Raw genomic sequence first — 24,750 nt, forward strand, 5'->3', positions numbered from 1 at the left:
CTTCCTAAATAGGGTGCCTAAATGCTCACCCACAATGATTCTAAGTGCAGAGTTAATGCATCCACCTCTATCTTAACAAATCATGCAGCATAAAATAAAAACAACCACTTCACTGTATCAATTTTGAAAGTGCACTTAATACAGTGCTGTTACTATGGTAACCCAGGCAGACTAGTTCTTTGAAAGAATCACATCAGAATCTAAACAAGATCATGTCATGGTCTTTTACTCTACTTTCCTCACGAATCTTTCTTTTGCAAAAGCCTCAATAGAACAATATCTACATAATTAGTCATTTTGTCTACCTTCTTTTGTCCCAGTAATTATTTCTAAAGACTTTGTTTTTTTAGGACACTATCCAATAAAATAACCTAACTAGGGCTGGGGCAATGGCTCAACTGGTAGGGCATCAGCCTAGCAAACTGATGCCCTGAGTTTGATGTCCATCACCACATAATACTGGTTGTTGTTGTTGCACATTCCTGTAATCCCAGCACTTAAGAGGGAAACAGAAAGAAAGGAGTAGGAAGTTCAAAGTCAAGTTTGCTACATAATGAATTTGAAGCTAGTCAGACCTATGTGTGGCCTAGCCCTGTCTTTTTTTAATTTTTATGTGAGACTTGTAATTTTTGTTTTGTTTTGTTCTGTTCTGTTCTGTTTTTTGTTTTCTCATTCAAGACAGTGCTTTTCTGTGTAACTCTGGCTATCTCAGAATTCACTCTATAGACAAGGGTGGCCTTAAACTCAAAGATCTACCTGCCTCTGTTGGGATTAAAGGGATGCACTGATACCTCCTGACATGAGACCCAATCTTAAAGAAAGAAAAAAGGAAAGAAAGGAAAGAAAGAAAGGAAGGAAGGAAGGAAGGAAGGAAGAATGGAAGGAAGAAAAGAAGGAAGGAAATGAAACCTGAACACAATTCAACGACAAAATTTTGCCATGCCAAGTTCTAGCCTTTTTGGTACAAAAATTATTTATGTGTCCGATATGCAGCAATATTCAATTTTTTAAAAAAACTTTTTGATATGATCAACAAAATTAATAAACGGCTACTCCATTTTTCTCTCCAGGGCATTCATGCAGCAAGCACACCTATAAAGTCTATACCATGTTTTCAGGACGATTCTTACAATGATTCTGTGAAGTAAATAGATATAGGTATTATTATCTCCACTTTAAAGATATAGCTATGTGTAAGACAAAACAGCCGTGACAAATGGGGTCAAGGGAAACAGAAGAAGGAAACAGAATTACCCCTTACACTGCCAGGTGAGACTGGATGAGACCTGTGGCTCAGTGACCACATGGCACACCACACTCAGGATCCTGAGAACGAGCCTGGTATCAAAAAATAAAAATAAGGAGCGAGACAGGGCTACTCACTTCTGTAAACCCAGAACTTGAGTGGTTATGGCAGGAGGACCAGACCTTCACGGTCATTCTCAGCTGCATGTCGTCTGAATGTCATCTTTTATCTGTGGTCTTGCAGGATGTGTGAGAGATTTGTGCTAAGGGTTTTACTAATCACTGCTCACAAAAAATAGTATAATAGAAGCCTTTCAAAAATATTTGGTTTTAAACCTCCACAAATTTACCACTTTAACCATTCCTTAGGATATACAGTTAAACAAAGCTCTAATATTTTAAATCAGATATAAGGAAATAATAATAATGTAATCTCACATTGTTTTGTTTTTGAGAAAAGAATATATTTACTATCAGTTTACATACATATGCAGTAGATAAGTAATCAATGCATCAAATATATTAATGTAAAACTCTACCACATTAAACTATAGTTAAATAGGAAATATATATATTTATTATTACAGAACTGCTTCATTTATAAATAAATTTGCTGGCTCAAACTTCTCTTCACATTCCCCAGCCCCCTGTGATACTGGGGACAAAGCATCCATTTCCTCATAAGCCAACTGTTCAAACACAGAGGTCAGAAAACAACCTGATGGAGGCTGGTCTTTTTTCTCTACCATGGGTGCTCAGGGACTGAACTCAGGCTGTCAAGTTTTGCTTCAGGTGCCTTTACTTGTGAAGCCATTTTGCTGGCCCATCCCAACCTTCATTGTATTTCTTCTTACATCGTGCTAAGGAATGACCACAGAGCTCCATGAATGACAGGTAAGCTATATTATTTATTTTGAGACAGGATCTTATTATGTTGCCAAGTTTTTCTGAACTCACTCTGTGAATAAGACAGGCCTTTGACTTGTAATCCTTTTGTGTTGTTAAAGTTCTTTATGTAAACATAAGTTCCTCAAGGCTGAGTCTCAATGCTGAGCTTCGTGATTGTAAATGGTGTGAAGACCCTAAGCCGACTACCTTAGACTGTCCCTTTGAAAGTCACTCACTGTTCACGCCTGAGTCTGAACATGCCTGTGACTATCCAAATCTGTCAAATGTGTTCTCTGTGTGTGGGGAGCTTGGCATCAGTGTCTTCCCAGGCGTTTTCTACCTTATTTTTTCAGACAAGGTCTCTGATTGAACCTGCAGCTCAATGACACCATAATATGACTGGAAAGCAAGTCACACTGTCTATCTCCCCAGATTTGGAGTTATAGGTGTTTGCTGCCTTCCACAGCCTTTACATGGGTGTTAGGGACCAAATTCACTACAGCCCTAAAATGTATGCTTAGCAGGGCACCAGCCCTTACCAATCTGAAAGCTAAACATGTGACCAGACATCACAGATCTACACAGAGTTCCCCTTGTTTTGCTGCAGCCTGCTTATTTGCAGTGACCACCAATGTGATAAATGCACTGATTTATGTTTTTTTTTCTGTATCAAATAAAATATTATGTGATCACCTCCAGTGGTTATAACCTGAGTCTGTGCTCCCAGGCTACGAGCACTTAGGTTTTCCTCAAGAATTAACTATCTCTTATTTCCTGGGGTGAGTGCTGTATTTTGTGTCAATAGCACCTACCAGCAATTTTAACTTCCTAATGAATATATTACTAGTATAATTTATCCCAATACTCATTTATATCTGAGACAGGAGGCAGATGTTTCTGATTATTTAGTAAAAGAAGCCATATAGCATCATTTACCAAATCAACTGTCAATTCTATAAATCAAGGTGCATACTGGTATTGACTACTGGCATTCCTTAGGAGGAACTAAAATTATGGAATTCATGGGGATGTGTTTCCTTCACTGAGGTACTAAATTAAATTCTATCACTTAACAAGAATGGATACATTTTCAATACTATTCTAGCATAGACCCTATGTCATACTATGAATGTTCAGGGACACCAATATCATGGTACTAACAGTGCCCTCATCTGACATAGCATCAGATACATGTTAGAGCAACAGTAGTTTTGTACTTCTGAATATGTCTCCCAATTGAGCCACACAGAAAAGGTTACTGAGAACAATTTACGTGAGTATTTAAAAGCACTTTACTAATCTGCATTAGTCACAGCTCTTTGCACTGTGTAAGGTGTGGGCTGATGCCCTGTACTCAGCAGACAAAGAAGGAATGCATTTTAGTGCAAGGATGGGATATCACTGATTGACAGTTCTTGGAAAAAGGTTAAAAATTCAAAAGGAGTGTCTGCATTTGGTTCTGAACTTAAAAGTTTTTTTTTTTTTCCATTCCCAACAGAAGAGCAGGAGCAAGTCATAGCAGGATGCCTTGGAGATGAGAAACAGGAGCGATCAGAGAACTCAATTTGCAATTAAATGGACTGTAAACAATTCTTACAAGTTCATCAAAGAAAATGATTAAAAATAAACTTGGTTGCGAGAGGGATTTTTATGCACCTAACCATTTCTTAACCTCATTAATAAACAAGGAAATTTCAACCTCCCCAAACCCCCCAAGAAAAAATTAACAAAAAAGTGCTCAAAAACAAAAAAAACAAAAAAACACTCTAATGAACTAAATTAAAACCCCAGGCAGCTATACGTTTACAGCCACTGAGCAACAGACAGGGTGAAACAGCATCACAATTCTTACCAACTGACTGCAAGTCTTACTGATAATAACTGCTAATTGAAATGAGATAAAAACTGTATTCAAGGCTAAACTGAGATAACCCGGGTCTGGAGCCTCAGCAGAACCAACGGCAGGGATGGCAGAGTCCAGGGCAACAGATTGCAGTAGTAAGGGCTCAGATGGGAGACCTCAGCCTACCTTTGTGGGTGCTGTAAAGGGCTGGAAATGTCACGATGAAGAAAGTCGTAGAGTATTTGCCAGGCAGCATTTACTGGATGAGAAAAGGCTCTTCTTGTGTCACAGTACCAGCACAGGCACTGAATGAAATAAAGCCAAGCAGGCATGCACTGAACAGTGGCTCGCACTCCGTATGTATATCTGTGGCAAAATTCTGGTTCTGTGAAGATTTCAAAGAAGAAGGAAAACAATATCACAATTCAAATAAATTAACTGTTCATACCATTTAGTCTCACAGTACAGGTAACCATCAACATATCCGTAAAACCCTAACCGGTGGGTTCACAGTCACTTTCTCCTATGCAGACACCATTTGCTCGACCTCTTTAGTGGATGAGAAACCGGAGAAGCTGAGGTGACTACTGGGCAATGCTTTTTTGATTTCGGAATATCCTAGAACCAATTCAAACAATTTTGTACTTTTTTCAGTTGGAATAAAATTATAGGAAAAGAGTCTATTAATAAAAGGAAGAAAAACACATGCTTTGTTCTATGACTTTAAACACAGGAAAATGTAGAAATATCACGGGTACTGAGACAACTTTGTAAGTGGCAAGTTACTATAAACATACACCCAGAGCACGCTCTCTATGGCCTCCTCATAATCATAGAATGCTTATGGCTCATTATTGTTTTTTATTGCTGCTCTGCAGTAATTTTTATTTTGGGGACAGGATTACATTTATGCACCCCAGGATGACCGACCATCCTATGGCTTCAGCCTCCCTTGCAGGGATTGCAGGGGCGTGGTGGCCTGCCACACCCAATTCATCATGATCTTTTCTGAGTACAAGCTAGATCTGTCTCCATTAGATCTTTGTTATTAATGCAGAATTCCTAACTAAATGAACTTGGCATCACCTAAGCATGAGTAAAGAGCCAGAAGAAGGTCAAGACTTCTGAATTGACCAGGATGTTCTTTCTCACGGCATCTGACATGATTCTAAGCAATCAGTACATGGACCACTGGCACCTACAATGGCATCCTGAGCATTTCTATGAGGACAAGTTGCTGGCACTCTAGCAGTTGTGATACAGCTCCCAACACATATGAAGGTTGAGAGATTACTGCTGAATTCTTTAAGTGTAAGTTTTAGATATATTGGCAAGTGGTTGACTAAAATCATAACACAACCTAAAAGCCAAATAAATGATTTCAGATAAGGAGATTGCTAACAGGGTGACAAACACATTTAATTAGATGTGCAATGCTGTTGGATGAGTTTTCATCATGACCTTTACTGTCATAGTTATCATTCCCAATAGTTCTTTGTTTATGCTGGCAATTCACTAGTGTGAATACAAATTTATACACTAACTTGTGGATCATTTGGCAACCGGCCCGCCTCTCATTCCATTTTAGTTCTAATTGTTAAAACAGATCATATATTCCAGGTCCATGTGAATCACTGACAGGCTGATCATCTGATCAGCCAACCAGAAATTTTCAAAGCCTACCTAATGGAAGGGAGCAGTAAATACTGGATACTGAGAAAAAGAAAGGAAAAAAAATGAGAAAACATAGAAACAGTTCTCTAGTTCAAGGCTGACCATTCAGAGTGACTGCTGGAAAAAAGGAAACCAATAAATCACACAGATACACAAAGCTCAGACAACGAGGGTGGGTAAAGTAGTAAAGTAGGAAGGAGTTGAATGCAAAATTGGAAGGTAAACAGTGGATGAGTGTGTGGTTGTTGTTGAGGAAAGGAGGAAGGAAGGGGAGGGAGAATATGCTAGCCATAATGGTTCGTTCCTGTAGGCCTTCACTTAGAAGGCTGAGGCAGCAATGCAACAAGTTTGAGGCTAGTCTGTGCTAAGGAGTAAGACCCTTTCAAGAAAAAATAAGTGATGGAAGCACAATAGGCAACCTGTTGTTAGGGTACAAAGCATTTGCTGGACAGGGGAGCACTTGGTTGACTAAAAATCTCTGCTTTGCCTATAAAAGACATGAAGGGCCAGACAGTGGGGGCTCATGCCTATAATCACAAAACAGGGAGGAAGAGGCAGGCAGATCTCTGAATTGGTGGCCAGCCTGGTCTACAATGTGAGTTGTAGGACAGCTGCACAGAAAAACCCTGTCTCAGAAAATCAGGGAGAGAAAAACAGGCAGGGAGTGTGATCATCTAAGGCCTGTTGCATTCTCTAAACTAAATGACACTCTTAGAGCATTGGGTTTCAAGCCCAGGGTCTTATGCACATGATGTATGCACTCTACCACTTGACTGCACCCACAGACTATATAATATTGATTTCACTAATGAAATGGTAATGACTGTGTTCGCCTTAAAATTTCCACAAAAATCACATCTGACCACTATTCTGAATATAATGATAAATCTTTTAAGCAACTAACTCATGCAATATATTCCCTTAGAGTTTATTGAATGGTATAGCTCAATTCTTATAACAATTCTCTTAAGGAGAATAGGTTGAGACAGAACTCACTATGTAGCCCAGGCTGACCTCTAACTTGAAATTCTCCTGCCTAAGTGCCAGGATCATAGTGTGTAACATCACGCCAAACTATGTCAATGGCATGTTTGCTGCTTTAGAGACATTAAGGGAGTTTTACTTTTGCTACTGTGAATGCTATCTTTTGATCAGAAAATTGTCATAGTACATTATTGAGGAATGAATATGTAGGTACAGTGACCATTATGAAATCAATTTCTCTGTCACAAGTTTAAGTTTTACCATAGGCTCCTGGAGTACAGCACCCTGGGCCCCATCACTGTTCTAACTGTAGGACTTGCTGTACCTTTTACTTCCAATTACAATACTAATTTTCCAATGTTCACTTCATTTTCAAGAGGCATATTTGTCTTGCTCCAACGGTTGCTTGCTCTCTTCTAGCCCTTTTCATATTTGTTTTAACAGACTTGATTATTATTATTCAGATTTACTCTTCGGATTACCACTAATGGCCTTCTTAAATCTCCTGTCCTCCTGGCTTTCATTCAGATTTCTATTTTCACACTAATTTAAACTACTACTAACCACTGAGACTCATCAATACCTCCACATCCCTCTAATCTTTTTAAATCAAATATCTTGTGCGAACTGAGTGACAAAAGCACACTTCAACATCTGTCTAGGTCCAGGGCATCTAGGACTATTGGAGTAGAGATATGATAAGTCCATAAAAACTATTTTAGAAAAGAAGGATGTTCTGAGGTACCCTGGGTGAAGTCACTTACTTTTATAGGTTTTCTGGCTTCTGAGCTGCTGCTTGTAGCCCAGCCAGAAAGTCTGGAATTAGATGCCCAGAACCACAGTACCTTGGTCAAGGTCAGAATCCTAAGGGAGGTGTGTGGAATGGAAACTGACTCTCAATACTATTATTGTTATCAGTCAGAGATCCATAAATGGACCCAGAACTTGGTTTTTATTTTCCAAAATTATTCAGTCCCTCTTTTTTGATATGAACAGGGTGGCCAGTAACAGTTTGCCTGCATTGCCTTTGGGTTGATTAACTTTAAAAACATTCTATAAAATAGAGATGAGTGTCTGAGTTTTCTCAGAGGAAGAGGGTTTCTTTGTGCTCTATTTGTATTGTTCACTGGATCTTAAGGAAACGCTTATCATAACTCTGGATACAGGCTCTTTACTCAGATCTTTTCTTCCCAAAGGAGAAAGATCAGAGGTTACCTGTAGGAAAATAATTGCAGGAGCTGCACATTCTGAAGCCATATTCGACTGTTGAGGACACAAGGAACTTAATTGGATCAATCCTAGGTATGCAATGAGATACTTCGGGAGAAGAAGAGGAAAGGGCACTTGGGCATGGCTGATGCACAGCATGATATCATCAATACTAAAAAGAAAGAGGGTTGGTGTAGTTCTTCTTCATCTTAATAAATGTGTATAATTTTTTTAATGTTTTTTCTCTCCACGCATGGTTACGGAAAGATTGACATAATTTATTTATTTTTATTTACATTTTAAATGTTATTCCCTTTCTTTGTTTCACCTCCAGGAACAAACTATCCCATCCCTCTTCCCCTGATTCTATGATGGAGCTTCTTATACACCTACCACCTACTCCCTCCAACCTCCATTCCCTGACATTCCCCTACTCTGGGACATTGAGACTTGACAGGACAAAGGACCTCTCCTTCCAAGTCCATCCTCTGCTACATATATGGCTAGAGTTATAGGTAAATCCCTGTGTACTCTTGGGATTGTAGTTTTGTCCCTGTTATTTCCTAGGGGAAGGATATTTTTAAAGTTGTTACAGATATAATTTTAAGGAAACAGGTGCAAAGCAGAGAGGAACATGTTGTTATAAACATAAGCACACATCTATTGAAGGAAACTAATTAGAATGTCCAGTAGTTCTTATGATGCCCAGCCATACTTCTCCAGATTTCCAGTGTTTTTTTGTCACTGAACTCAGCCATTTAACATTAAAGGAAGGCCATTCTAACTCAAAGAATCCATACACACATCCTTGTCTTTATAAGTCTTCAGGAAATAATAAAGATATTATCCCCAAGGAGAGAACTGCTTATTAGTTTTAATACAAAATTCTCAACTCACAATGACAAACAACAGAATGTTCAGAAGAGACAGAGATAGACAACATATAAACAAATGTATATAAGGAGACAATTAATGGTGGCTACAACACAATCATACACTTCCGAAAAGGGTCATTTGGAGACATCTCACTAGAATCTTGATGTCTGTTACCAGAAGTAAAAAAATGGCCATCACTATGTTCAACAGAAGTTGTTATATCGAGTAGTGAAGTGGCAAGATAAATGACAATTTCTATAGGCAATTTAGACCAGAGTATCACAGGTGAATGAACAACTCTGTTGAGTTTCTTTGTCTTGGTTCCCTGTTGAATGCCTCAGGTTGCACTTTGAAAGAATTCTTCAGATATCAGGGTCATAGTCCATGATGAAATGTATAAGTTGCTCAAACTGGTTACAATTTCAAAAAGATAAATCTAAGGCTTCCCGATATTACAGGGTAAAATCGACAGACACCTCAGAATGACCAAAGCTTGGAGGGAAACATTTTCAATAGACTAACTCCAAATGCAAATTGCCAGATTGAGTTTTAAAGACACATATCCTGTTTGGCTATTGAAGGGGGAAACAAGAAAGCAGTCTAACAAGAGTCAAGAACATGTGGTTAGCTATGTCATCTTCTCAGTTTCTAAAAGAGTGTTGGGTGTTCTGCCATAAAACTTATCAGGCCAGGGGGTAGAATCGCGAAACAGCTTGAGCTTAGAAAAGATGGAGGGATCTTTGTCCTCATAGCCAATGTGAAAAGAAAATAGACAAACTAATGCAGAATGACAAAGGGTACAAAACCACCAGGCATGGAGATTGGTATCTAATGAGGTGCTTCTAATGGGTGAAGAAAATAAAACAGGGTAGTGAAGAAGGTATTTATAAATATAACCTAAGGTTGTATTTACACATGGTTGTCTAAATAACCATAACTAGTTGTAGAAAATGATTAATAATTGAAATCAATAATTGCTTCGTATTTTGTTAACAAAGTGTTTCTATAGATTTTTGTGTTTTCTTTCATCAACTACTGTACCATGCAATATAATAACAATTAAGACAATACAATCATTTTCATATTCATTTCAAATTTGAGATAATAAAGAAAGTGCCATAAATCCCATTTCACCTATTCTAAATCTATAACATGTTTGACATTGTGGAATTGATAATTATATCGCATTCAGTATAACTATGACCTGGTTTAATATATAATTCGTTTCGATTTGTATGTAGCATCATTCTACTATATCAAGGTACCATTATAATCTGGTCATTAATTTCATTTACAAATTATTCACAATATAAGGAAGTATGATGTTGTCTCAAGTTGACAAGAAGTAGACTCGTGATGGCTAATTTGGTTGCCTACTTGATTACAACTGGAATTATATAAAACCATAAAATAATGGGCATATCTTTGAAGGAATTCTGCTTTCATTCAATGTGAAAAGATCTACTTCTAGTCTGAATATATAAAATACAAAAAAACACATTGAATCCAGATATTTAATTCTCCTACAAAGTGAGCAATTCCTTCTATTGGAAGCCTATATGAGGACATGGAAGAAAGAGGTGTTTGTTCTTATCCTGCTTCTTCTGTCTTGATAGAAAGTTTATTTCATTATTGGCATTAAATCTTAATTTAAAAGAATTCCAAAACCACAGAAGACAACTTAAGACATCATTCTTGGTGATGGTGCAACTATAAGATTCTTGAACTTAACTTTCACAGCCAGTCATTGCTTGATTAACTGGACCAGAGACTGTAAGTCACTGAAATAAATCTCTCCTCACCCCATATGTCCACAAACCAATACAGGCACACACACACACACACACACACACACACACACACACACACACACACATATATATATATATATATATATATATATATATATATATATATGTATATATATATATATATATATATATATATATATATCAGATCTATACTTCTCTATCTGTTCATCTACCTACCATGATACCTAGATACCTAGACATATAAATAGACACAAACATTAATGTTAGGTTGTGTCAAATTGGTATAGACCCAGGATAGAGTAGGTGCCTCCAACCAAGTCACAGATATTTGGTGCTTAATTCTTCTCAATCCAAGATATCTGTTACTGCTGTGGAAGCAAACTTCCTCCATAATTAGTATTCAGTTAAACAGGACATAAACAAAACTGTGCGAGAGTTTATAGGTATCTTAAGAAAAAAGATAAAGAATGCCAATAAAGAATTTTGGTTTCAATTAAACTTCATGCATTTAGACTCCATCTTTAGCACTATGTTTCACGGCTCAAAACTCTACTTTTTTTTCCCTGAGGCCTACATGCACAATGGACAACCGGGAAGACACTGCTTCAAGCACTTGCCAGTCAAATCCCCTTAAAGCACACTCTGCAGGAGTAAACTACACCCTCAATCTTGCACTCCATTTTCTGATGCACAACTCTGACTGCTTTCATGGAGACCAGCTGTGACTAGGACTAACCACATAAGGTCCTGCCCCAATTCCTTGTGTAACAAGATCCCTTAAAGCACACCCAGGAGCCTTAAATAGCATCCCAATCCCTAGGGTCCATTATCTGGAGAACAACTTCCACCTCTTTGCTCTAGATTAATTTGGTAACAGGGTCCCCAATCAAAACTTATACTAGGTACCATAGAAACAAGTTAAGCACCCAAAACCCAATAGGCCACATAGGCCATAAACATCCGTGGATAGACTCCTACTGGGTTTGAACTTTTGCAAGTAACTGGTGCTCTGGGACACTCAGACTAGAAGTTAGAGAAAAAACAGGAATCAATGGTGTGGGGCATCCAAAAGCACTTTTCCAACACTGATAATCTCAGAAATCATCATGTAAATCAATAATAACTGCAAAACCAAGAGAGCTAAAGGCCAACATAAGATCACAATCAATAACTCCAGGGCAATTGGTAAAACCATGTTCTAGCTATCCTAAAGCAGCCTGTCATGAATATTAAATCACAGCTGCAGCAGAAAATGACCTTAAATCTAATCTTATGAAGATGGTAGAGAACTTTAAAAAAGTAATGAATAAGACCTGTAAATAAATATAGGAAAAGACGATCAAATGAGTGAAGAAAATGAATAAGATTGCACAAGGCCTGAAAAGAAAAATACAAGAAATGATAAAAACATAAAATAAAGAAACCCTGGAAACAGAAACCCTAGGTAAGAGAACAGAAACTATAGACGCAAACATCAACAAGGGAATATAAGAGATGGGAGTGGCAATTGCAGCCATAGAAGACAGAAGGAATTAATCTATCAGTAAAGAAAAATAGTAAATCTAAAACCTCCGAGAAATATGGGACACTATGAAAAAAGTAAAAAACAAACAAACAAACCTAAGTGCAATAGTAATAGTTGGAGAAGATTCTCAGTTCAAAATTCCAGGAACTATTTTCCACAAAGTAATAGAAGAAACCTCTCCTAACCTAAGGGAAAAGATGTCCATGAATGTACATGAAGTTTACAGAACAAGAAATATGTTTGACTAAAAGAAAAGAAATCAAACAAATGTGTCCACATAATAATCAAAACACTTAATCTACAGAAAAAGGATATTAAACGGTACAAGGCAAAAAGCCCAAGAAACAAACATAGGCAAACTTAACAAAATTATATTAATTTTCAGCAGAAGGTCTAAAAGCCAGAAAGGCCTAGCCAGATGTCTTACATACAATAAGAGAACACAGATATAGGAAAAGATCACCATGGATTAAAGCTAGGATTAAAAATCAAGGAAAAGTCTCTACAAACTCATATAAATTAGACAACTCTTTACCAAATGACTGATGGCCTCGAGAGGACATACAGAAATTAAAAACATTCTAAAATTCAGTGAAAATGAAGGAGTAGCATACAGAAACTCATGAGAAACAATGAGAGAATTGCAAAGAGGAGAGTTCACTTCAAAAAGGGCCTTTCCAGTCCAATCAGAGAGATCACGTACCAGCAACTTAAAAACACAGGGGAAACATCTAGAAGAAAAAAAAAAGAAAAAGGGAGGGAGACAGAAGGAAGTTATCAAACTCAAGGCTGGAATCAGTAAATTAGAAAAAAGGAACACAATAATATTATCAAGGATCCCAAGAGTTGATAAAATTAACAAGTTAGCTAATCTAATTCAAACATGGAGGGACACTATCCTAACTAACAAAATAGAGAAATGAAGGGAAACATAACGAGGAACAATGAGATAACTCAAAGAATCCTTAGGTTTACTACAAAAGCATATATTCCTTAACATTAAAAAATCAGAACAAAATAGTCAATTTCAAATTTAAATCAAGGTAAACAACTTAAATGGAGGTAAAGCCCCTAAGGAAATAGAATCATTAAAAGTCTCCCAACTAAAAAAGGGGGTGTAGAGTATGGCAGATTGGAACACATGTGGGAATCCTCCATCTCTAAGGCAAAGGATAGGGAGCAATTGAAGAGGAGCATGTGAGAGTGGGAATGGGATGAGAGGACTTGGAAAAGGCTGTAGTCCAGATGCAAAGGGAAGAGATGAAGGGAATTAAAACAAAGAAATTACTGGCCACATGACCTAACTCTCCCGCAGTTTTCCTTACTGTGTTGCAGTCTTCCTTTCCCTAACTTATGTTCCTTGTCTCACACACTTGTGGGCCCCTCAGACATGGGCACAGAGCTGTCACACAGAAGAGCCTGGAGAAATATTTGTTGATTGTCTGCTGAGAAGAGGGCAAGCTGTAGAACACACCTCCTCTCATATTTTGATTTTCGCCAACTAGCAACCTTTTAGGACACTTATGGAAGGTGATTTCGACCAATTGTGGATGACAGAAATTTTCTTCAGTCCTTTAAGGGGAGAAAATGCAAAGCTGGGAGTAGGTGAGAAAGCCTTCTGAATCCTAAGTGAAAGCTTTGTATGGAGTTCCTCTACTTGCTTTCTGGTAAATCAGGGAAGAACCAGGCAAGAGTGCTTTCCTGGCGTACTAGGATATTGTAATGTAGTTTGTATGCAACAGGGCCACCAGGGGAAAGGATGGTTAGGAAGGCAAGAAATAACCAAAGAGCCTTGTAAGAGTCCATTGTCTTGGAAGTGTGTCTGACTAATGCATACTACACATCACCATTTAGAGCTCCTTCTAATGTCACAGTGGGAGCCTGTCTGTATGTGACAATTGCGGCACCCTGACTGTCCAGAGGATCTCTGAGACATACAATTCTTTATACACTAATCCTGATCTCTATAAGGTGTCAGGGGAGTGACCTTGGAGCACTGAGACAATAGGAAGACATAGCGCAAAACACACACACACACACACACACACACACACACACACACACACACACACCAACACCACCACCAACACCACCACCACCACCATCAACAAGAAAAACAAAAACAAACAAACAAACAAAAAACAGCAAAGAGGTAATTTGTTGTAGAAAGAAAATTAATCCCAATCTAGTGTTTTTACCCTGTCTTTGTCCATTTTATTCCCTGTTAAAAGACACACACACAACACACACACACTCGCACACACACACACACACAACAAACATACATACACAATTTTATTTAGATAAGCTATTATGAGGAATGGAACTGGCCAGATATTTACACTTTATCTCATTAAAATCTATTGTCTATCTATAATTCCACACTATTAGTATGTTTTCTCTGGCCTTCTCTTAAGTCCAATTAACCAGATGGTATGTCCATGCTTTTTTGAAACATCAACCATTGCATGTTCCACCTCTTTCACTCTTTTTCTCTTCTGGGTCTAATATGCCTTCCTCCCCCACCCTGACAGTAAATTCAGCCTCAAGTCTTCCAATGATCCCTTTTGGCTTCTTCAAACATCACACATACCTGTGTGTGTGCATGGACATATGCATGTGCCTGTGAGTTTGTGTGTGCGTATGTGTGTGTGTGTGTGTGTGTGTGTGTGCGTGCGTGTGTGGGTGTGTGCATGCACATATTCACATGGTTAAAACACAAACAAACTTTGAACATAAAAAGAGAACTCATAACTCATTTGAAACAGCGCTATTAGATGAGTTTATCAATCATCAAAAAAAGTATTTCTGTTCTCAACTGGTGGCTTTTTACATACATGTTGGGAATTCAAACTCAGGTCCTCATATTTGCATGACAATGAAATCACCAAATATGACATCAGCCGAACAAATTACATTTGAATTTTGTAAGCTTCTTAGGTTTAGTCTACATGTTAGTTATAAATTCAGATACTATTTGTTTAAATACAAGTTGTATGGTTGCGTAGAAATTTTTAAGAGTCCTCAGATGCCTGATAGTGTTGGTTCATGCCTTTAATTCCAGTACCTGATAATGGGTGGGTGTAACTGTGAACTAAATGCCAGCCTGGTCTATGTAGTGAGTACCATGATACCCAGGGCAATACAAATAAAACACTGTTTAAGAAAACAAAACAAACACAAAGACAGACAAACAGACAAAAGTGGCCCTTTGTCTGGAGCAATCTAGGAAAGGCTCAGGCTAACAGGTGACCCTCCTTGATTTCTCTGACCATTTGCGTGGACTAAGATGCATGAGCTAGAGTTCCAAAGGGTCAAGAGACTTCATCTGGGGATTGCTTCTTGCACCTGATTTGCCTTTCCTCTCAGACTTACAAGCACAAGAATTGCTGTGCATTGCCCTGTCCCCCAACAGTCCCCACTGAGTATCTGTCCTGCAGATCAACATAAAGATAAGCTTTCATATAATAATGTTGGTTAGATGAATTAATGATTTTATAGACTTCCTCATTTGCTTCAGATAATCTTAGAAATTAGGATTAAAGATATGATTTTAGTTGTTTGCTAGAAAGATGTAATAAAGCAAAACTAAAGGATAGAATGAGACCATTCCACTTAATAGTAAATAAAGGCTATATAATGATAAATACAAAAGTATTTCATTATTACCCTAAAAAGAGAAATAAGTTGGGGACGAATTTGTATTCAAGGTAAATATTCAGGACCACGTCTTAAGTCACAACTGTGCATGAAGTTTAGGCAATGCCATAGGACACTGTTTCTTTCAAATTATAAAGAACATATAGAATGAAACAACCCTTTGAACATCCTTCTCTAACTCCCATGATTTGTAATATTTTATATCTGAGGTAATTTTTAAGATCATTTGTTTAAGGAGACATAAAAATGCCATTGAAAAGAAATAAGTTTGGTGCTTTGGGGGACTCTTTCTCTACCCTATCAATCCTTGCATCGATCCATCGATCCACCCAAATGTATTGGTAGGTCCTCTACGTTTAATATCCACATACATGGAGGTATATTTGTATGCATTTAAGTATGCAGAACACCTGTGGATGAATCAGCTGTTGGACTGAATGACTATATATAAAATGTACACCAGTCTAAGCACATTATCCTATGTAAAGTATTTAACAATAACCTTTGGAACATTTTACCTAGATGGAATTCTTTTTTGCATAGAGAGAATATTGTCTAAAATCTATGAAAAGGTAAAAGCACTAAACAAAAGGTTGTGCAGCTTTTTTTTTGGTTCATCTGATATATATGGACTATATATATATAATATATATATATATATATATATATATATATATAAACATCAGTGGGAGTGATGTCTTTCTTTCCCTTTTATATGAGGTTCAATAACAGTTAAGGAGCTCCCCAATCAGGGAGAGGCTCCTGGCTGACTTGCCAGAGAAAGCAGGAATAAATATTTTTCCTGAATTCCTTCTGCTAAATAGCATGTGGTAATCAACACATATTAACACTTGTTTAAGAACAAGTAATGAAGAGCTAAGGATTAGCACAGAACAGTAGGACAAAACGGAAATAGTTAATAAAGTGTCAAATTTGATGAACAAGTGATTCCCATATTTCTTTATTTATAGTCATTTGGATCTGATCACAATCTATGGATCTGGTAATCAACTTCTTTGTTCTGGGTGAAGGTCCCCACAATGACTCTTCATTGCTCTGGGATGCCATCTTGTATTTACATGCTTTTGTGCTAATTTAATAATAATCCAGAATCATCCAACCTAGCTGTCAAACATCAAATTATCTGATGTTTCCAAGCCAAGTAATTGCTAGTCCCTACTGGCCATGGCATATCACGGTGTTGAAAATCCATTGTAGCCCTCAGCAATGCTTCTTCAAAACTTGTCAGCAGCTGCTGTACTAATCCACACATCCTTTGATACATAAACTTTCTCCTGTGAGAAAGAATAACCTATATAGCAGGCATTGTGTACTCTGTTGTATACTATGTTATTCTTTCAGCCAATACATTTCACTGTGTACTTATTATATATCGCAAACACTATTGGGAAACATCTGCCTATCCAAAAATCTCAAATGAAACCAGGATGAACTTTAAAAACTTTAAAAACGATTTTTCATGATCAGACCTTTAGTTCAGGCTTTGAAACATAACAATACCCATTGATTTTCCTTATGGAAGAATAAATTCCTGACAAGAGTAGGGAGAGATTGCTGTCATCTCTGTAGAATATTAACATCAGTATCCCATTTATGTGATATGGAGAGGCTTCAATACTGTACTGTGTAAATAATATGATGTTTTTGGTGTAGTCTGTCTAAATAACAGTGTGACATCCATATAGATTCCTGTCCCAGCATATACGGAGGCCGGAGGATTCAGTCAGCTTGCTAAAGCCACTAATAGAGGAATGTTGCTCACCAACTCCTTGTTGTTGTACACCTTATTGGACAACTTGCTACTGGGTGTCAAGGTTCAGAACAACTTTGTCATTATATATATATATATATATATATATATATATATATATATATATATATATATATATATATATATGACAGGAAACAAATTGGGGAAAGGTCTACACCAATCCTACACCTGACAGAGGGCTATTACCTAATACATACAAAGAACTCAGGAAGTAATGCTTCAGAGAGACAAATAACCCTATTAAAATTGTGGTCCAAACTAAACAAAGATTTCTCAACTGAGGAATATCAAATATTTGAGAAGATTCTAAAGAAATGTGCATCATTTTTAGTCATCTAGGAAATGTCAATGAAAACAACCCTGAGATTCCACCTCACACATGTAAGAAAGGCTGAAATAAAAACTCAGGAGACAGCAGATGTTGATAAGGATGTCAAAAATGGGGAATGCTCCTTCTTTGTTGGTGGGATTACAAACTGGTTCAAACACTCTAGAAATCAGTCTGAGATTCCTCAGAAAATTAGAAATTGCACGATCTGAGGACCCAGATATATTTCTTCTTGGCATATAACCAAAAGATGCTCCAATATACAAAAAAGAGACAACCTCAACTATGGTCATAGCAGCCTTATTTATAATACCCAGGACCTAGAAGGAACCCTAATGGCATTCATCAGAGGAATGAATACAGAAAATGTGGTACATCTACGCAATGGTGTACTACTAGGGTATCAAACCAATGATCTCAAAAAAGACATAGACAAATGGAATGAACTAGAAAATATCACACTGATTGAGGTAATGAAATCACAGAAAAATACACATTGTTTGAAATCACTGAAAGTGAATATTGGCATAAAAGCTCAAGTTACCCAAGATGCAGTCCACAGACAACTGGAAGCTTAAGAAAAGTACACACAAAATGTGCATAGTTCACTCCTTTTTAAAAGGTGGAACGATACTATTTATGAATTAAGAGCAGAGACTGATGGAATCCCATTCAGATCATGCCAAACATGTGGCAGAAATATGTATGTATGTATATATATATACACACATATATATATATATCACTCACTAGAATAGATAAATTGATAAGTTTGATAAAGCTAAGAAGTGCATGCTGACAGCAACTGTATATAGATCTTCCATGTGAGACACAGCTAGAGCACATCAAATACAGAAGTGCATTCTAGTGGCACATCAATGAGCTGAAAACAGACAGTAAGGGGGGTTATATAAGAGGAGAGGGACCAGATAGAGATCTTCTGGGCAGGAAATTGGGAAAGGAAATAAGATTTGACATGTAAATATAAAAATATCGAATAAAACAGGAATAAAATTTGCTTAAAATTAAAAAATGTAAGAAATAAGAGAAAAGAAAGCTGCCAGGTAATCACAGCTATTAACTCAGAAATCAAAAGATCATTGTCAGGGAATGGTAGTCAGAGTAATACTAGTGGAAAGACTGAGATAAGGAAATCTCAACTAGAATCGTTCTCTCTCTGAGATATCAATGTCAGACACAAACTGCACTATAGGAATCCAAAGAATGGAAGAGTTAACTGTGAGGGGAGGACACAGTACTTGTCTTTCTCTTCATCTTTAGGACCTTTTTCTTCTTGACAAAAAGAATAAAGGCCATGAGCTCTCAGGAAAACAACTGTGCCCTGCTGAACACTTGGCATTTGAAATAAAGAAATTAATGATATAAAATCTCTAACTTCCAGGAACCAAAAGAACAGGGAAGTCCATATGTTTCTGAAAGGGCCCAAGCTCATTATTCCCATATGTGGAAGGGTCAGATCAAGGCTATCTCTTCAGAGATCCCACTCAACCCCTACTAAAGTCTCTGTGAGCTATCCCAAGTATCATATATTTCTTCCTTTTTTTTTTGTTACACCAAGTCAGAAAGCCAACTTTCTTCTCCCCATCACTGATATCATCATCCTCTTTATTCTCCCTCCCAAATGGCTGTTTACGTTGAATTAGAGACCAATTAGTTTACCCTAAAGGTACTGAAGGAATATATGAGAGGCAGTTGCAGCCACGACAATACTTGTGACATCACAGAAGAAGCTAAGGGCCTCCAGGCTACAAGAGATATTTGAAGCAGGGTCTAATGATGATGTCACTGAGAACTGCCATGGCCTAATAGATAAACAGTTTTCCTTACATTGATTAGATTTGGAGTGCCCTCTCCAGGTATGTCTCCTGTGACACAGTGCAAACCTTTACGTACTCCATCTCTCTAAAGCTAGAGAAATCTCTTTGCTTCATTAGTGGTTACATGCTCTGAATGGAGTAATGTACTCAGGGTTTGGCATGGATAGAAATGATTTAGGAATATGGAGTGGAGAAGAATCTTCTATATAATAATTAATTGCCATGTTCATTCCTGTGATATATAGTTCAATTTTCTAGGTTTTCTCTGTTTCCTAAAGGCCAGTATTCTCCGTACAGATATTTAATTGAATAAATATTGTATTTCACTTTCTTATTGTACATTCCTTGATAGGGGACTTTATAAATATTCCTTAATTATGTACTCAAAAATATTTTGGTTTACAATTTCATTTTTTGGAATGATTTTGGCAACAAAAGGGGCCCAGCTATAGAGTAACTATAACAGTGTAAATATTGTGGACCTACTTCAAATGATAAACTCTCAAATCCTTATTTAATCCAAAATAGTTTGGTGCATATATATATATATATATATATATATATATATGTGTGTGTGTGTGTGTGTGTGTGTGTGTGTGTGTGTGTGTGTGCCAAAAGTCTAGCAGATTCTGAATGGCCATTTCTTCAGTCTCCTAAGAAGAATGCCTCCCTACCCCTCTTATGGATATTTTATTTACCCTTAAGGAAGGTGTGAATCATGTGCATTTTGTTCCTCCTTCTTGAGTTTCATGTGGTCTGTGCATTGTATCATAGCTAATTACAACATTTAGGCTGATATTCAATAATCAATGATTATATACTTTGTTTTTCTGTGATTGGGTAACCTCACTCAGGATGATATTTTGTAGGTCCATCCATTTGCCTGTGAATTTCATGCACTCATTGTTTTTGATAGCTGAGTACTAGTCCATTGTGTTAATATAGGCCATTTTCTGTATACATTCTTCTGGTGAAGTACATCTGGGCTCTTTCCAGCTTCTGGATATTATGAATAAGGCTGCTATGAACATAGTGTAACATGTGTCCTTGTTGTATGTTGGAGCATCTTTTGGGTATATGCCCAGGTAAGGTATAGCTGCGTCTTCAGCAAGTGCAATTTTGGAGGAAACTCAGGACTGATTTACAGAGAGGTTTTACCAGTTTGCAATCCCAACAACAATGGAGGAGTGTTCCTCTTTCTCCATATACTTGACAGCATATGGTGTAACCTGAATTTTGACATTAGTCATTCTGACTGATGTGAGGAGGTATCTCACAGTTGTTTTTATTTGCATTTCAGTGATGACTAAGTATGTTATACATAACACAAAGCGTTCTAAGAAATGATATTCTCCTAACTGGTGGTCTAGATATATCTCTGTACCAAGTGATCCATTTCTCTCTCCTTCAAAGTTAAAGGCCAAGAACATCAATGAAATCCTCACAAAATCAGATATGCAGAAGCCAATAGAAGGGACAGTGTCAGAAAGTGCCTAGAACATATTTGCACAGGAGAAAATTTTAAGAACAGAACACCAAAGGTTCAGACTCTAAGAGCACCAATCAATTTACGAAATCCCATCATTCTGAAAACTTTCTTTAAAGTCAAGTACACTGACAATAGGAAAACAGCAACCTACACATTCGGAAAAGAGTTTTATGAACCATACATCTGAGAGAGGGCCAAAACCAAAAATATAGAAAGAACTCAGAAATGTAAACTCCGAGACAATCAAGCAACACAACTTTTAAACTGGATTACAGAGCTAACAAAGAATTCTCAACTGAGGTAGCTCAGTAAGTGAAAAACATATCGAGAAATGTTTAACATCCTTATTTCACAAAAAGGCAAATCAAAATGAACACAAGAGTCTTTGTTAAAACAATCAGGATGGCTAAAACAAAACATTAATGCAGTAGCATAGTGGGCTAGAATGTAGAGAAAGTTTAACACTCCTACAATGCTCGTGGGATTTGTAGCTGGATAGTCACTTTGGATGTCTAAGTGGAGGTTCAGAGAAAATTGCACATAGCTTTACTTGAAAACCCAGCTTTACCACTCACTTCAACAAATAGACTCAAACTTGATCCACACAGAACAAGGACATGTGATTGAAGATATTCACAGCAGTCTTACTTATAATATTTGAATGCTGGAAACAATCATGGTATACCTCATCTCCACTCTGGAAAAAATACAGAAAATATGCTATATTTAAACAATGGAACATTATTCAGGTATTAAAAATGAGGACACCAAGAACTCTGTAGACAAAGGATGAACTGGAAAAAAGTGAAGTAACAGAGATCGAAAAGGACCTAACATGGGATGCACTCAGTGACAAGTAGATCTTAGCCCTGCTAACAGAATACCCGCTATACTAATCCTTTACAACATGAAGGGTAACATGTTAGAAGGCCAAATTGTGGATGCCTGCAATCCACTTAGGAGGGAGAACAAAATAAACATGGAAGGCAGAGGAGTGGAAGAACCTAGCTAGAGGTGGAAAATGATGGACAAAGTGGTGGGAGTTGCAACAATTAAAAGAGACAGGGGAGAAATTCAGAGGAAACGTGGAGTAAATAAAAATAAGCATCAGTTGTTGGTGGTGAACTTGGGTATCCCCAGGAAAATCCCTGATGCCAGGGATGCAAGTATCTCCCAGAAACTTACTGTGATGGTGGTAGTTTAAATACCGAGCAGGAAAATAGATAGAACAACTAGAAACTGCCTCCTGTAGCTCGACATGCCCACCAGTGAAGGGTTGGTGCTGCCCACACAGCTCACAATTTTTATCTATAAATGTCAAATCTAAAAAATCTAAATACAAAAATTAGCAGAGACTGTAGGAAAGGCAATGCAGAGACCACCCAACCAGAAGATCAATTTCATCCACAGACTCCAAATCCTCAGACTATTCCTGAAATCAAGATGTGCTTGCAGATAAGACTCTAATATGTCTCCCCTCTGAGGGGCTCTGCCATCTCCTGACTGTGACCGATGCAAAAAACCTAAGCATTTGACAACACCTGACAGCCACAAAAGAAGAGTTAGGGGAATGAATTATGGATCTGGAGGGGATTGGAACCCAATATGAAGAACAAAAGTATCAATTAAGTTTTCTCTTAAAATGTTCAGGAAAATTTCCACCTCCTAGAGTATGCTTTGTCCAGTCCAAGACTTCTGCTACATAGATATCAGAGCATATGTGGAATACAACTTCCTCATCTGCCATATCTGGGAAGGGAGGCAATTGGTCCTGTGGAGACTTCATATCCCAGAGAAGGGGGATGTGATCATGTAGATGGGGTAGCACAATATTAGAAAAATGAGGATCAGAATAGCTTAGGGGATTCAAGAAAGAAAAACCAATTTGGGAAATGACATTTGAAATGTAAATAAAAAATAGATTATTTTACACATATAATGTATATAATATAATACATTTATATTTACAACAGAGATATTCACATCGTCTCATTAAGGAATATATATTTCATTATCTATACTATAGGCTTATTGAAAGTTGAAATCCATAATTTTTGTGAGTTTCCTATTATTGAAAATTCACATAGATATACCCAATCAATGTTTTATTTTCTGTTCTTATAGCTATATATCTTTAGTTACCTCGACAAAAAAAAATAAAAAAAAAATAAAAAAATATTTTTTTATTTCTGTTTCATTAGGTTTCCATTCAATGCCTTAAATGTCTCCTAATTTAACTGTACATCTCTATATTCCCTCCATTGTCATCCTCTTCCCTCTTTCTTCAAATTTGACATTCCCGTTCCTGACAGTGTTCCTCTGCAATCCATAAGTACATTTGTAAATGCCAAAGTGAGGACAGTCTGGACCACATCCCTTGACATTTACACTAAACTAATCATAGCAATACAGTGTGGAGACTTAACATTCAGATTAAAGTGAAAATGTATCCCATTTTTCTTTTTTGATCTGGATTATCTCATCTATGATGACTCTCACAAAATACATTCATTGTCCTGAAAATTACATGCTTTCCCATTCCAATCTGTTAAAAGCACCACATTTTCTTTATGCATTTATTTGTTAAGGAACAACTTGAACATTACAAAATATTCAAGGGTTTCTATACTAGGATGAATCAACATTTGGATATATTTTCCTCGAGTTATTTCCATTTCTGCATTCCTGAAGAAACATCATATTGATTTCCAAAGTTGCTGTACAAGTTTGCATTCCCACCAGGAGAATAGGAATGTTCCACTCCTTCCACAACACAATAAACAAAAGTTGACTCATGTGTTATAAAACTAAATTTTCAGAAAGGGAGGAAAAAAATCTCAGAATAATTTTGATTTGCATTTCAGTAATGTATAACGATGATAAATATTTCACTTTTGATTCTTAGTCACTTGAATTTCTTCACTTTTGAATATTTTGTTTGGATATGTAGCCCAATATAATTATGTTTTCTTGATATATAGTGTTTTGGTTTTTATAATATGATTTATAGAAGCCTGTTGTTGAACATGTACATGGAAATAATGCTTACTATTTTTGAAAAAAGCCACTTTAAACTTATTAAGATAAAATTACAAAATGCACTCATTAAACTCACAGAATTGGCAGATCTGTTGTAACCAACAGAAACCATAAGGTAGCTTCATTAAATATCCCTATATAATAAAACATTTTCTATATACATAATATTGAGGAATATAGTTTATATATTTTACTCTTTGAGAATTTCCACCAATGAATTTTGATATTTTTCCATTTATTTTACACATATCACTCTATTTCTTTGAATCCTACCTGTGTAAATCTTCTACATTAAAATAGTGTTTAATAACTCTATGATAAACCCTTACAAATATTTTTTCAACCCTCCAACAGAAGACACTAACTGTCCATAGTATGTCAGGTAGTTATAGCAGCTTTCAGGTCTTTTCACTTGATTCTTGACTGTTGACTGGCTTGAAGCTGTGTAGGAAGCCACAGCTGCTATGTGACATGAGGGCAGCACTTCTTGTATCCAGAAGACGCTTCATGTCTGATCCAATCCACAATTTGGGCATCTACACTCTCTTTGCACCTTGTTTCAGGATGGCTTTTTAGCCTTGGGGAAGG

The sequence above is a fragment of the Rattus norvegicus genome, chromosome Y, assembly GCF_036323735.1.
Source record: "Rattus norvegicus strain BN/NHsdMcwi chromosome Y, GRCr8, whole genome shotgun sequence".
NCBI lineage: Eukaryota > Metazoa > Chordata > Mammalia > Rodentia > Muridae > Rattus > Rattus norvegicus.